At 45.8% G+C, this 5,702-nt stretch overlaps 1 pseudogene; it reads left to right on the plus strand.

Annotated features, from left to right (window-relative positions):
• The first annotated feature begins 3,295 nt into the window (after window positions 1–3,295).
• On the plus strand, window positions 3,296–3,775 carry LOC125403757 (myosin light polypeptide 6 pseudogene; annotated as a pseudogene).
• The last annotated feature ends 1,927 nt before the right edge of the window (window positions 3,776–5,702 follow it).

Below are 5,702 nucleotides of genomic sequence, written 5' to 3' on the forward strand. Positions count from 1 at the left end.
CAAACAATAAAAAATGGGATCAGTCTTCTTCCAAGTCACTCCTGCTAAGTGCTCTTGGCTGACACAGACACAGGTGCCAGTGTGAAGACACCCATGGAGCAGTGTAAACAGGAGGGATGCTCTACCAGGGCCTGCATCCATAAAGGCATTTTTCTCGACTTGCTTCAAGGTGCAGGGCACTGTGGCTGTGAGATGGGCAGAACACACAGAGATGCTTCTAGGACCCAGTATTGCCTAGAACTGTGAATCTGTGGGTGGACAGAGTTGGCTTCAGCACCAGACTATGGAATTACCCATAATCACATAGACCCAAAGAAAATAGGCCAGCAGGATGCTAGATTTGTAAGTGACCTATCTGCACTGCCAAAATAACCCGGGGGAAGGAAAGAGCCTGCTGCAGTCTGTAGACTGTAGGATAATCCCAAGGATGCAGGAATCACACTCTTAGGAAGTTCAGACCCCAGAAATGACATTCTTCCCCAGGTCCACTCCAGAGAAGACAGCACACAAGGGAAGTCTATTCATATGCAGAACTAACAAACTTCTGAGCAGTTGACCAAGTGACGCCTTGGCCAGCAGAATATGATATGGGCCGTGTTTCGCTGACTTCTCTGTTTCTTGTTGGTTTCTTTTCCAACATAGGAACTGTTTTATTTGTCCGGTTCTCTGCTGACTTTTGTTAATGGAACTGTCGGGGATCTATTATATATTATCCTGGCCTCGTGTTCCTTAGAAAAAAGAAATTGAAATATTAGCATGCTAGCCGTCCCTTTCAGGCCCTATTAAAATGTGTTAATGAACCCAGGAGCCAGAGTGGAGAGACAGCAGGAGTCCATCAAGGAAAGACGATAAGCCAGTAAACGTTGCTGAGCTCGCCAATCAGTGCGATAGTACATAAAGCACTTAAATCCCAGGGCTGTCTACTGAGAAACCCAGATAACAGATAACGTGTGTCCTGGGATAGTATGCAGGCGAGAAGAGGAGCCCTGGGGAGAGCAGGGAAGGTCTGAATCCACTCCAATCCCCACATAATCTGAAGTCTGCCCTCACAGCTTTATTCTTTTGCCCTTCTGGGTTGTATGAGTCAGGATTCTCCAGAGGGCAAAAATGAGAGAGTACAAATTGTATTAGCTTACACCAGTGGTCAACAGCCATTGGGTGGTGACTCCCACAGGACTCACTCACATATCCTGTGTTCCAGATACTTACATTACAGATCATAGCAGCAGCAAATAATTACAGTTATGAAGCGGCAACAAAATTATTTTATAGTTGGGGGGGTCACAACAACATGAGGAGCTGTATTAAAGGGTCTCACTCAGCATTAGGAAGACTGAGACCTTGCTTGCACAGTACAGGCCACATAGTCCCACAATGTCTGTCTGCATACTGCAGAGACTGGGAACTCAGAAGCTGCTCAATATACAAGACTGAGTGTCTAAACAATGCCAATCCAGCTCAGTTGAGCCGGAGAATTCCTGCAGAGTCCCTAGTCTTCAGTTCACATGGAAAAGCCAAAGAAGCTGGGTTCTGACATTTGGAGACGATGGTGACGGCTGCAGTAAGAACAGCCCTGATAGCAGTGACTATGGCAGCCGCGGCAGAGTAGACGGATTCTACAGTTACAAGTGGGAGGTGAAAGACAGATCTCTATGTCTCAGCTGCCACCAGAAGGTTCTGCCTACTTTCAGGGAGGGTCTCCCCCTTTAGCTAATCCTCCCAGGAAACACTCTCACAGACCCACCCAGAAGCATGTCTCTTAGCTGATCCCAGATTTAGCTATGATAATAGCCAAGAACAACAATCACATGAGTGAGACTTCTATGGCCTCCAAGAAAGGCTTTTGTGGAATTCCGTATCTTGGAAGCAGCAGGGAAGCCACAAGGCAGGAATGGGGGAGGTGGTTACAGGTTGTGCTTAGGCGAGGTTGGATAAATAGCAGTTACGCACAGGACAGTGTTCACAGCAGAAAGTAGAGAAGAAACATGGGAGGGGAGGCACCTTTCTAAGGCAGTCTACCAAAGGTCCGAGAAACATTACCTTAGGTATAGTTTGCAGGATAGCAGGGGGGAATTGTTGGTTGTGTAGCATCTAGAAATTCTAGAATCAGGTCAGATCACTAACTGTGAGATTTTGGATTGTCTGTTGGAGAGGCTTCACATTGTTGGGGAAAAAGAATTTTTGAGAGCGTGTGTCCAGAATAATGGTGTCAGTGGTTAATGCATAACCACGGAATGCACTGTAGCCATGTACCAGTAGCTCCCATCAGTGGGCATCTCTCCGCCATTTCTATGCTCTTGACCCTTCCTCCTGCTCCTTCCAGAAGTGAACCCCACTGACGGTAACTGTCTCAGTGTTGTCTTAATAGCTTTGGGTGCCATAGTGATTATCTCAGGGTATTCATAGCCCAAGGAGATGTAACATAACAGCCAAGATTTTGGACACCTACAATACATGAAGCTGCAGCAACAGTTTGCCCGAGGGTAGAAGCAGTTTATGGAGAAGCCTAGGAGTAAAACTCAAACTGAAGCCATGACTGCTGCCCTTAGTAAGCTGGCCTGAGGGGGAGGCTACCATCCACATGGAGGGGTGGGTTGTCTCTGGCTCTCAAGCTACTTCATGCTGTGGAGTCAGTGCTCTTGGAATGAAAGCTCTGAAGTCACTGCAGGTGGTGGTGGTGGGTCAAAGCTCTAGGCTATATTGTCTTGGTCAGGAACTTATGAGTACCATATTTATGGAATCTCTGCAGTAGTTCAGGATGTTGAAAATGAATTGCAGGCAATATTTGCCAGTGACCCAACTCAATCAGGGTGACTCATTAGAGATTTCTGATTTATTTGCCAGGTGGCAGTATCAGAATATGCTCTTAACTAGCTGTGATAAAACTAAGTCAACAAAATTATAACATATAAAAATGTATATGCCAAAGAGGTGTGAACATTGTAAGATTTAGAAATGACTGCTTTTAGTATTGACCTTGCAGTGTTCTCAATCTACAATCCCAGTCTTGAACCTCCGTATCATTAGAGTGGTGGGTCAGGATTTCAAAGCGTCATCAGGCGGATCCACTTACCTTTGTTTCAATTATGTACTTTCCAAGCAACTTTCAGAAAAATAAGGCACAAGTTAACTTGAACTTTATGAAAGAAACATCTTCCGGCAACAGACACACACACACACACACACACACACACACACACACACACACACACACACACCCAGGCAGAGCAGGTGGGCTGTACAAATTTGAGTCAATAGGTTGCTTAAAAAAAAGAAGACATGTATCACTGCTGGAAAAGGTCCTGCAGAGCTGAGCAGCCAAGATGTGTGACTTCACCGAGGATCAGACTGCAGGATTCAAGAAAACTTTCTGGCTGTTTGACCGATCAGGTGATGGCAAAATCCCATATAGCCAATGTGGGGACATGATGTGGGCCTTGGGCCAGAACTCTACCAATGCGAGGTGCTCAAGGTCCTGGGGAACTCCAAGAGGGATGAGATGAGTGTGAAGGTGTTGGACTTTGAGCACTTCCTGCCCATGCTACAGACTGTGGCCAAGAACAAGGACCAAGGGACTTAGGAGGACTATGTTGAAGACCTTCATGTGTCTGACAAGGAAGGGAACGGTACCATTATGGGTGCTGAAATCTGGCATGTCCTTGTCACACTGGGAGAGATGACAGAGAAAGAAATAGAGATGCTGGTGGCAGGTCCCCAGGGCCGCAACGGTTGTATCAGCTGTGAAGAGCTTGTCCAGATGGTGCTGAATGGCTGAGGACATTTCCAGATCGTGAGCCTGTGCCTTGCCCAGTGTGAGATCTCTCTGTGGCCCCTCCCAGGTTCCCTTGTCACATCTGATCTCTTCTGGATGTTTGCCTTCACCAAATAAAATTTTTTCTCTTTACTCTTAAAAAAAAAAAAGACATGAAGTTGGGGAGACACAGGGAGATGAAAGTGGATTTGGAAAGAGTTGGGGGGAGAAGTGTTGGATAGATATAAGCAAAATAAATGTATGAAATTCTAAAAGAATTAAATAAAATATTTTTTGAAAAAGTGATGTCGAATAGGCTAATTTGATTGCAGACAACACAGTCAAGGAACTCGTGGGTCACGGGGTTTATGCATCATATAGGCCCCTGAAGACTGACGGCATCTGATGACGGCAGGAAAGTCTTTGGCCTTTCTCTAAGACAGTCACCATTAGAGGCTCCCAAGTGAGCGACGGCTGGCTCTTTACAACACACACAGTTTAGGTGGTTTAAAACTCTGCATTAATCAAGCAACGAGGCATAAGAAAACTTTAATTTGGCTACATTTCTGTTTGATTGGATGGAGAAAAATGGAACTAAAGAAGGGGCCGGAAACATGTGTGCGAGGCAGGAAACTTGCTGTGATTAGGGCCTGGAGAAGAGGGGCCAGCGGTGGCAATTAGGAAGGCAAGAATGGTTGTTGGAGACCCTAACAAGCTGACAGATGTGCTGGGGCAGGAGGAGGGGAGCATCACAGGTCATTTCAAGGTGTCCATTTGAATGCTGACAGAGTCCTGATGTTTGGACAGAAGTAGGGAGTTTGGGAGGCAGCAGAGGCAACTCTGGTTGGGCAGCTGTCTGCTGCAGCAGATCATTAGAAAGGGAGGGAAGGGTCCCCTGCTCTCTGCATCAGCAACGGATGTGTTGTAAAGTAAGGGAAAATGAAGCATAGGAGCTATGGGAACTGGTTTGCTCAAATGTTATGATTCGGGTTTGTGTGATTAATGTAAGATTATAAAATCTTATATTTTCATTTGAGAAATCTCCATCTAAGTAATCTACCACATCATAGGAATCAGAGATGACCATGGTTTGTGATGAAACTCTCCTGCACAATCATCTCCCGTTCTGTGTCTGTGCAGATAGTAGAAACTGGACTTTTGTGTTCAGTAATTTGATCAAATTCAAAGGAAAGGAAACCCCAGGAACACATGGGGGTTAAAGGAAATGATGATCACACTCCTATCCTCTCCTGGAAAGGCTGGCTTTGGGATTTATATATTGTGTTACTTCTTTCTTTGGCTGGTTTTGCTTTAGATGGGCTACCTATGCAGATCACACACAGCTCAACCAATCACAGCTTACCCCTCCCTGAAGTTTCCTCTGTGTCATGCCTATGGCCTCTTGTCTGTCTTTGTACTCCCCCACAGTGTAGGTGATCTCTTTCTTTTTCCTCCTTCCTTCTTTTCTTCCTTCTGTCCTTCCTTCCTTCCTTCCTTCCTTCCTTCCTTCCTCCCTCCCTCCCTCCCTCCCTCCCTTCCTTCCTTTCCTTTCCTTTCCATTCTTTTTTCTTCCCCCTTCTTTTCCTTCCTTTCTTCCAGTCTTCCTTTCTCCATCCTCTCCCTCTCCATCCATCCCCCTCTTCTCCCTTCCCTCCCTTCTTCAGTACTCTCTTTGGTGAACTGTGCGGTCATGACTTTTCCATTATAGGCACGGTTTGTTAAAGGGCTATGCCTCATTAAAAGCAAAGGAGCTAAAGGAAGATAAGGGGAACAAAACTATCTCTTACAAGGCACTTAAAACAGCCTTTCAGAGGGCCTCAGGCTCCCCTGACGTGTGTGCAGCATTGAGCTTAGCCTTGGCTTCTTACAACCATGGGGAGAAAGGAAAATGCATTTTTTTTGTTTGCGAAACCCACAAAGAACAAATTATAATTGCACTCTATTATCCAGG

The sequence above is a fragment of the Myodes glareolus genome, chromosome 5 (genome assembly GCF_982192425.1).
Source record: "Myodes glareolus chromosome 5, mMyoGla1.1, whole genome shotgun sequence".
Classification (NCBI taxonomy): domain Eukaryota; kingdom Metazoa; phylum Chordata; class Mammalia; order Rodentia; family Cricetidae; genus Myodes; species Myodes glareolus.